Raw genomic sequence first — 9,795 nt, 5'->3', positions numbered from 1 at the left:
CCTGAATATATAAAGAGCTCCTTTAACTCAAAAAGAAAATGATAACAGAAAAAAAAAATGGACAAAGTATGAAGAAGCAATTCATTGACCAAGAAACCCAAATGAAAAATAGATGAATAAAAAGATGCTCAGCCACACTGGAAATTAGGAAGATGTAAATTAAAACAACAATGAGATAGCATCAAATTGACAGAAAAAAAAGTCTGACACTACCAAGTACAAGTAATGTTGCAGAGCTATGGGAACTGTCACATACTACTGCTAAGAGTTTAAATTGGTACAGTGACTTTGGACAACTACTGACAATATCTAGTAAAGTTTTTAAAAGCTCATACCCTATAAGTCAGCAACTTTCCCCTAAATCTGTGTTTCTCAACAAGGAGAGGAGTAGTTCACCTATCCAGGGGGTATGTGGCAATGTCTGGAGACATTTTTAGTTGTCACATCTGGGGTTGCAAAGGCAAGGGAGGAGGGAGGGGATACTACTGCAATCTACTCCATAGAGGCTAGAGATACTGTTAAACTTCCTACATAGCACAGATTATCCCTATGCCCAAAGAATTATCTGGTTCAAAATTTCAGCAGTGCTGAGGTTGGGAATGATGGCCCCCAAAAGACTTGTCTACCTGGAATCTGTGAATGTGACTTTATTTGGGAAAAGGGTCTTTGCATGTGAAGTTAAGGATCTCAAAATGAGATCTTGGATTATCTAGATGGATCCAAAATCCAATGACAAGTGTCCTTATAAGAAGACAATGCACAGGTCTCTCGGGCCCTATGTGGGGAGTGGGAGGTAATCCGTGGTAATTCACAGCCGGGTGATATCTGGGGACCCCGGGCCTTGATGGAAAGTTCCAGCTGCGCTCTCTGCGCGTCACCATGCCTCACAAAATTGAGGAAATCAAGGACTTTCTGCTCACAGGCAGGCCAAAGGACACCAAGTCGGTCAAGATAAAGAAAAATAAGGATAATATGAAGTTTGAAGTTTGATGCAGCAGATACCTTTACACCTTGGTCATCACAGACAAAGAGAAGGCAGAGAAGCTGAAGCAATCCCTGCCCCCAGGTTTGGCAGTGAAGGAGCTGAAATGAATCACGCACACTGACTTGAACTGTATTAAAATTTTAAAAATTCTCAAAAAAAAAAAAAAGGAAAAGAGGAGGCACAGACAGAAGAGGAGAGACACAGAGGAGATGGTCACGTAAAGACAGAGGCAGAGACTGGAGTAAGCATCCCCAGGCAGAGTGCCAACAGTCAACAGAAGATGGAACAGGCAAGAAACGAAATCTCCCCTAGAACCTCTGGAGGAAGTGACTGACACCTTGATGTGGGGCTTCTGCCCTGCAAAAATGTAAGAGGAAAAAATCTGTTATTTTAAGCCACCCAGTTTTTAGTAATTTGCTGTGGTAGCCTGGAGACTAGATATACACTCAAGGGAAACACTTGCATATGTTTGGGAGGAGAAAGGTACAAGGTTGTAATTGAAGTTCATTATAGCAAAAAAAAAAAAAAAATTGAAACGACCTAAATTTTTATTCAAGAGGAAAACTGAAAAATGTGTTGAAGTATATTCACTTAATGTTCTACAGCAGTTAAAAAAAATAGAACAAATTGGAACTGCATGTATCAGAATGTGTTAATTTCACAATATAATACTGAGAGAATAAAAGCCAGTTCAGAAGGCTATATAAGGTATGATACCATTTATATAAAGTCTTTAAATCTACAAAGCAATATTCTATAATATTTATGGCTATCTAAATCTGTGGCAAAAGTATAATAATGTGGGTGATAAACACTGGTCCCCCAGGAGTAAGTACTCCTGCTATAGAGATGGAGAAAAAAGAGAGAGAAGGGGTGTACAGGAAGCTCCTCTTTGCATCTGAAATATTTAACATCTTTACTTAAAAGAAATAGTTTGATGAAGATCTGGCATGAAATTAAGATCTGATAAAGCTGGGTTTTGCCATCTTATACTAGTGTCCGTTCTTCTCTATTTTAAATCATTTATGAGAAAATTAACTAGTCAAGGTTTATAAGACATGGAAATGTATGCCATGTAAAATAAATCAGAATGATGTTTACAGGTGTCAGCGTAGTAATGAAGAGATGGTGAAGTGATGAGGAAACAGGATACAGGTGGGGCGTTGGATTCAACACAGAGATGGAGCCCTAATGAGCTGGGCAATCAGAGCACAGATGCATCCCTTTTTAAAGCTTTCTTCAGGGAGTCTCCTCTTTTCCACCCCACCTGTCTCTGCTCTAGTTCTTTTATTATTTGATTTCAGTTGAGAACATCCTCCCTAGTTTTTCCTTGGTTCAAAATTACATCTAGGATAGTGGTAAATGAGAGGGGGAAATGAGGATGGAGAGACTTCGGTCTTTGTTGTTTTGATCATCAAGAGCCAACCAGGAGATTTGCATCAGTGAGTTATACTGTCCTAACCATACATTTCAGATTTGGAGGAATTGCAGCTGTGATGTCTTCCAAGGGACTTCTGAGCACAACAGCAGAAATGTCTTATTAGTGCTTCTGGGTCCTGGCTCTGGGGTTCCTCGAGGAAGGCAGGGTCAGCTAAGCAACACAAATGAATTTTGTGAGCCTAGTTGAGCTTGTGAATATGTACAAAGTCCAACTCCAGTATGTGATTATGAACTTAGTCGAAGTACACCAAATCAAGAGTTAGGGAAGGTATCTGAGAAGAAAAAACTAATAATAAAACACTATGCTGCTGGCATGTGGGGACCACTAGTAGTTTGGAGATGTTTTGGGAAGAAGAAAATATCCTGATTGTTTAACAGTCTAAAATGCCTAGGCTCCTTCCTTTCATGCTGTCCCTCATGACAAAGACTGGATTTTGGTAACAATGACTGGCTTGAAATAATTAGGAAGAAAGCACTATATTCTCTGGACCAAAAAAAAAAAAATTTATAAACTGAACCTCTTCATTCATGAATTTTTATATTAGATAAGGCACTTCCAAATGTCAGATGGAAATACAGTGCTATTCTAAGAAAAAAAAACACCCTGTATTTCCAATTTTGCAGCTCATTATCTTTCATTGTCCACTACATATATATATTCTGCTCCAAAACTTCAAATTAGGAACTTATTTATAGCATTATTCTTGCTAACCTTGATATTAACCCCAAAGCTTCTGAACAAGCGCTACTTTTGGGCTTTGCATATAATCTGTCCTTTCCCCAAGATGTACTCACTAGGATACAAATATTTATTTATGCAATTATCTGTTTACTGTGTTCCCACCTAGCTAGACTGGAAGCTCTATGAGGGGAGAGTGACTGTCTCGTTCAGCACTTCATGTTAGTGCCTATCATAGAGTTTGCCCCATAGTAAGTGCTTATAATGGACTGAATTATGTTCCCCCAAATTCATATGTTGAAACTAACTTCCAATGTGACTGTATTTGGTGATAGGGCATTTAAGGAGGTAATTAAGGTTAAATGAAGTCCTGATCTGATAGGACTGGTGTCCTTGTAAGAAGAGGAATAGATATCAGAGCTCACCCTCTGTGTGTTCACAGAATAGAGGCCATGTGAGGACACAGCAAGAAGCCAGGTGCCTATAACTCAGCTCACCAGAAACCAACCCTGATGGCACCTTGATCTTGGGATTCTAGCCTCCAAAACTGTGAGTAAATAAATTTCTGTTGTTTAAGACACCCAGCCTGTGGTGTTCTGACCTAATACATTGTTCAATAAATTCTTATGAAATAAATGGTGTTGTGTTGATGATGATGATTATAAGAAATTACAGGCTGATAGAACATAAATGCTAAGTATGTAAAGGTATAAGCTATTACACCAATTTTAAATAATTCAGATTTAGTGCTTCCTAAATACACAAAAATAATTCTATCCACAGATCAAAGATGTTTAAATTACATTTCACAAGAATAGATGCAGAAAACCATATTTCATTCTTGATTGGGTTTTTTTTTTTAGTAAGTGGAAGTATTCATTTCAATTTTTAAAACTTAACTTGACCTTCTTAATCCATTTTGGTAATTTCCATGATTATTAAATAAGAATTCAAAATGCTCATACAATCCTACAAATATTAAGTAACTCTATGTCCAAAGTACCTTGATTGACTGAGGCCTTTTTTCACTTGAACCTGGAATTGAAGAGGGATTAATTAATGTTTCTTTAGGACATGAGAAATTTATTCTTGTCCAAATACACATATTTTTCCCACTCCACCTTCATCAATATTATGTTTCTCTTATCTTCTCCCCAGTGCCCAAATCATTTGCTTCATTGAACTATCACAGTTAGAAATTACAGATTTATTTGTGTAATTCTTAATCTGATTCTCACCAAACAGTAAGCTCCATGAGGAAAGAAATTATGTCCAATTTTATCTTAGCACAGTATTCTCTGTACCAAGCACCATGACCACCAAATAGTAAGCCCTTAATAAATATTTGTTGAATAAATTAATGCATTTTAGAGGAAGAATTAAATTTTTACCCTTTTCACTGAACTCCAAGGCAAGGTAACTCTTGCCTTCATTTTAACATCTAAAACCAACCCAATTAAGTCAGCTACTTTCAAAGGGCCATTTGGAATTATATGCATACCTCAGAGTTCCGCACTACAACCACAGGCAACACAGAAACAATTTCTCTTGCCAGAGCTGAATGAATCCATCAAAGGAAGTAAATGTTGCCAATGACTTCTAAACACTCTTCTGGGTGATTGGCAAAAGAGAGCATAAAACCGGCCTTGCCAAGTGGACCAGTCATTCTCTCTGAATCAGCACTCATCATGATTGACTTAGCACCCAGGAACTGTCCTCCAAAAGTCCAAAAAACAAATACACTTGCTAGATGAATGTGGATGTGAATGTGAATGTGTTTGCTTTTGCAATTTGCTCTGACTCACAGTGACTGATGTGTGGTACTATGGGTCATAAAGAAAAAGCACAAATATCTAATCATTGGTACCTATAATGAGCTTTCCTTAGCTAAGCCCCCTGAAATTGTATCTGAGCAAAGATCTTTCCAACATGCTCTGGTGACCTAGGTCATTATCCAATCATTTATATTTTTGGAAAGGCCTTTGAGCAATAAGCTGAGAGTGTCTCATAGTCTTTAAAACCAAGTCTGTCAGAGAACACATTGCAGAAAAGCAGAAGTTCATGACATAAATCTTAATGTTGGTTTAAAGTTTAATAACTCTTTCTACATTCTCATCTTCTAGTCATTTACTGTGTGTATATAAGGAAGTGCATTATACTCAGGGGGCCTACTAAATCAGTGGGGAAGAAATTGGGGAGGTTCATTAAGCCTTTTAGGCCATTAGGATATCATTTAGTTCTTTGGAGAAGGTCATTTACTTACAGCAAGGAGCCAAGGTCCTTCCCAAAGATGAGCCATTTAACCCCAGCTCACCCACATGATCCTGCCCAATGTGCATTTTCCTAGTTTAATTTCCTCTGTAGGTTTTCTTTGATTTGTCCTATTTTATTTCCCATTTTATAGTCACGTTGTCCAATTTAAACTTAATGAAAACTTGCAATTAAAAAAAAAAAGGATAGTTCTAGATACCTCCCAAGAAACACTTCATTAATGGGAACTACTTAATAAGCAAAATATCTCACTGTGCAGACTAGAGCCAAAGCTAGGGCTTCAAAGATCCAACATGTTTTTTCCAAAGTCTGGGTGGCGATGGCCAGGGATGACTAAATGCCTCAAGGCTAGGGAGTTTGGAGCCTAACTAAGATCAGCATCTTTGGCTTGAGGTATTGTGTTCACCTGATGACTGTGATTGACTCAGGAGTGAAGCATGATCTAAATGAAAGCAAACAAAGCCAAACCAATGAAGGGACTTTTTCTGGAACTATTGGGGAAGATGCTCTATCTTCTCTGCGCTTTTCAAGCTGATAAATTGTAATTCTGGAACTTCTAGAAGCATGGGATGCCAACAAAGAGGTAAGTAGAGCCTAAAAGTCTAAGTGACAAATTATTGGAAATGTAGTTTAAACACTTGATCCAGCTGTGCTTGAAGCAGTATTTACTACTGCACTTTCCAAGTACACAGACATCCCTTCCCCAAAAAAGCCCCTCTCCACATTTTTTCCCTTAGACCTCAGACCTACTGAATCAGAATCTCCATTTCAACAAGATCTCTAGGTGATTTGTATGCCCATTAAAGTATTAGAAGGACTAGCTTTAGCCCTCTTGAGTTGCACTTTTTTTACTTGCAGCTGAAATATTCTTAATAAATATTGGTAGGTTCTATTATTATTTCTGTTTTTACGAAATAGGATACTAAGAAAAGTTCAGTTGTTCAGGATCATGCACATAGTAAATGGCGGAACTGGGCTCAAAACTCTGCCTGTCTCCAAAGCACATGTCCTTACGACATGGGCCAAACCACAAGGACTCTGCTTGACCCTGATTGATTCTATTTTCAAGTGAATCCACAATGTGATAGGCGAGGTCAGCAGGTTGGAGATTCAGGAAGAGTTGCAGTTCGAGTCCAAAGGTGGTCTGCTGACAGAAATCCTTCTTGCTTGGAGAAGATAAGTCTTTTTAAATTATTATTATTAATTTTTATTGGAGTATAGTTGCTTTACAATGTTGTGTTAGTTTCTGATGTACAGCAAAGTGAATCAGCTGTACATATACATACATCCCCTCTTTTTTGGATTTCCTTCCCATTTAGGTCACCACAGAGCAGTGAGTAGAGTCCCCTGCGCTATACAGTAGGTTCTCATTAGTCATCTATTTTATACATAGCAGTGTATATATGTCAATCCCAATCTCCCAATTCATCCCAGCACCCTCCCTCCCCTAAGAAGGTCAGTCTTTGCTCTATTAAGGCCTTCAACTGATTGGATAAAGCCCACCCACATTATGAAGAGTAATCTGTTTTACTCAAAGCCCACCAATTTAAATGTTAAACTCATCCAAAGAAACCCAACCAAACAACAACAAGAACAAAAACAACCACCTTCCCAGAAACATCCAGAACACTGTTTCACCAAATATCTGACACTGGCCCAGCCAAGTTGACACATAAAATTAATTATCACCATTTTATGGATTGATGGAGGCAATACCTTTGCCTCCTTGTGTGGAACCTGGCAGATTCAACCATCTAAGAAAAGTGCGACAATAACTACTAACCTCTAGCATGAACGTAACTCTCTTGCCCTGGCACAAGGTCATTCTCCAAGGAGTTTTATATGCCACTATGGTTAGGCCTGGAAACTCAGCAGATGGCCACAGCTGCTCCTGCTTAGGGGCTTCCCAGGTGGTGGCAGAAGGTTCTTGTCAGTACAGGTAAAGGCTAAAAAGGTCGCTGGTCATCAGAAACATGAACGGCAACCTAAGAGGACATGGCTGCCCAGGTGGGATTTCTGTCCTGGTTTTCTGTCCTAAAGGAATGTAGCCAACCAACCTAAGAAGAAAAGGAATGTCATATAAAGCTGGACTTTCAGAGAATATTTTATCAGAGACTCCTATCTCTCCCTGATTTGCCTTCTTTTTTAAATTGCATTGCTTGTTTTGTGGTTTGGATGTCACATATTTCAAAGAAATATTTGGGTTTTTCTGGCTTAGACTTTAGCTTGTTACCTTGGTTTAATGCAAGTGAATATGTCTCCATGCTTTTAGGATAAAAATCTACCATATTCTTATTTATACTCTCACCTTTAAGCTTTTTCTGTTTTTCTTTCTACAATATTTTTTTCTGTATTTGCCCTAATAGTTTTTCTATTTCCCAATTAGACACACCTTGGGATACCCATAGGTTACCATATCCATAAGATATAATTACCTGTGTAGAAGGCACCCCTGAATTACTGGGATGATGGTCACTCCTGACTTATCACATCCATCTGCTGTTACATCAGCAGTCATGGGGTTTTAGACCCACTGTCTCTGATATAGAACAGAGCTCAGACAGCAACATGCCAGAGGGCACAGTGTTATATATAATTGTGTCTTCTAGGCCTTGGATACCAGTTAGTCATATCCAATAGGAGCTGCAGGTGTGACCTCTGTAAAGAACCAGAGGGAGCTGCTAAGCCCCCTGAAGGACACTCTGAGGGCACAGTATACAGGCCATGGTCAATTTCAAGTGACACCAAGTGGACAGTAAGTCCACTTATTTACAAGTTGGCCTAAGTCCTTTCTTCCACATATTCAAAGGGAAATCCACTTGTGAAGAAGGAACAAGTAGAAACTCTCTAGATCAGGAGCTATCCTAGGGGAAAAAAAGGAGTGATGGGAAAGGGGGTACTTTACCACAAGGTCAATGTCAGGATCCATGTTAGGCTCCCTGGACTTGGAATGTTAGCACCACGGAGAATGAGTGATGTACCTCACCTCAAGACCCAGCTAGAATACTCTTGGAAAGCAGAGAAGCAACTGAGTTTCTCCACCTCTCAGTATATCACCAGCGTACAGTCCTCAAGAAGTGACTTTAAACAACGTAAAATGAAAATCTCATCAAGTCATTCCCCTATCTTAAACCCTCAAAGATTTCTAACTGCCCTTACAATTAACAATAAAAATAATAATACCAGGGCTTCCCTGGTGGCGCAGTGGTTGAGAGTCCGCCTGCCGATGCAGGGGACACGGGTTCGTGCCCCGGTCCGGGACGATCCCACATGCCGCGGGGCGGCTGGGCCCGTGAGCCATGGCCGCTGAGCCTGCGCGTCCGGAGCCTGTGCTCCGCAACGGGAGAGGCCACAACAGTGAGAGGCCCACGTACCACAAAAAATAATAATAATAATACCAAAGGTTGGCATTGTTTCCTATTATTTCCACTGTGCCAGGCACTGGCATAAATGCTTTATGTTCACCTACCCTTTTCTCCCACCTCATACTCTGCCTGGCACCCATGCTGAACTTGTCCAATTCCTCAAAATGCCTGTGTGCCCTCCCTCTCCAGGTGTTCCAATGTTGTTTCTTTTGCAAACACTCTTCCACAGCTATGGTCTTGGCAGATTCCTTTCCTATTCAGATCAGCTTAGATAGCATGTCCACAGGGAAGCATCTCTGTTACCGCCTTCAAAGTTACTTCCTCTTTTTTTTTTTTGGCCATGCTACACTACATGTGGGATCTCAGTTCCCCAACCAGGGATGGAACCTACACCCTTGCAGTGGAAGCTCAGAATCTTAACCACTGGACAGCCAGGGAAGCCCCAAATTCTTCTTCTTATATGCTTCCAACGTATACTCACTTCCTGTTTTGTAACACTTATCACACATACAATTTCCTGTTCAATGTCTATCTCCCCCACCTGATTACAAGCCCTACAAGTGCAGAATGACATTTGTTTTTTCACCAATGTGCCCCCAGTACATCACCCATAGCTTTTTACACAGTGTGTTCTCAGGAATATTTGATGAATGAATATAAGAAAACACACCCCTCATGACATAGGACATAACATTATTTCTGACATTTTCCCAGTTTGTGCTACAAAATTTGGGGGACCTTTTGTAGGCCTCCCCCAAGAGGAAGTTTCTTTGCCTGTGATACCAATTGTCAATCACCAAGTGAACAAACTGAATGTACTTCCCACTCGACCTCAGGCAGTGACACCTTCCCGTACTCCTGACCGAGGGCCTTAACTCATGCCCCCAGCACTACTCTCCCCAGTGACAATCCTCAAGAAGCCTCCTCATGTGTCTACAAGCTCATCAAACCCAATTTGTCAAAAGCCCTGGTGGTGCTCAATAATATATGAGATACATCTTAGTGCAACACTACCAGCATGACTTCACTGGGACCTACTGTGTGCCAATATCATT

General features: G+C 40.0%; 1 pseudogene; it reads left to right on the top strand.

The window, feature by feature from the left end:
• Positions 1 to 879: 879 nt before the first annotated feature.
• On the top strand, positions 880 to 1,157 carry LOC102978420 (60S ribosomal protein L38-like; annotated as a pseudogene).
• Positions 1,158 to 9,795: the final 8,638 nt, after the last annotated feature.

Source organism: Physeter macrocephalus, chromosome 8 (genome assembly GCF_002837175.3).
Source record: "Physeter macrocephalus isolate SW-GA chromosome 8, ASM283717v5, whole genome shotgun sequence".
NCBI classification, from domain to species: domain Eukaryota; kingdom Metazoa; phylum Chordata; class Mammalia; order Artiodactyla; family Physeteridae; genus Physeter; species Physeter macrocephalus.
This window is presented reverse-complemented; position numbering and strand designations above follow the sequence as displayed.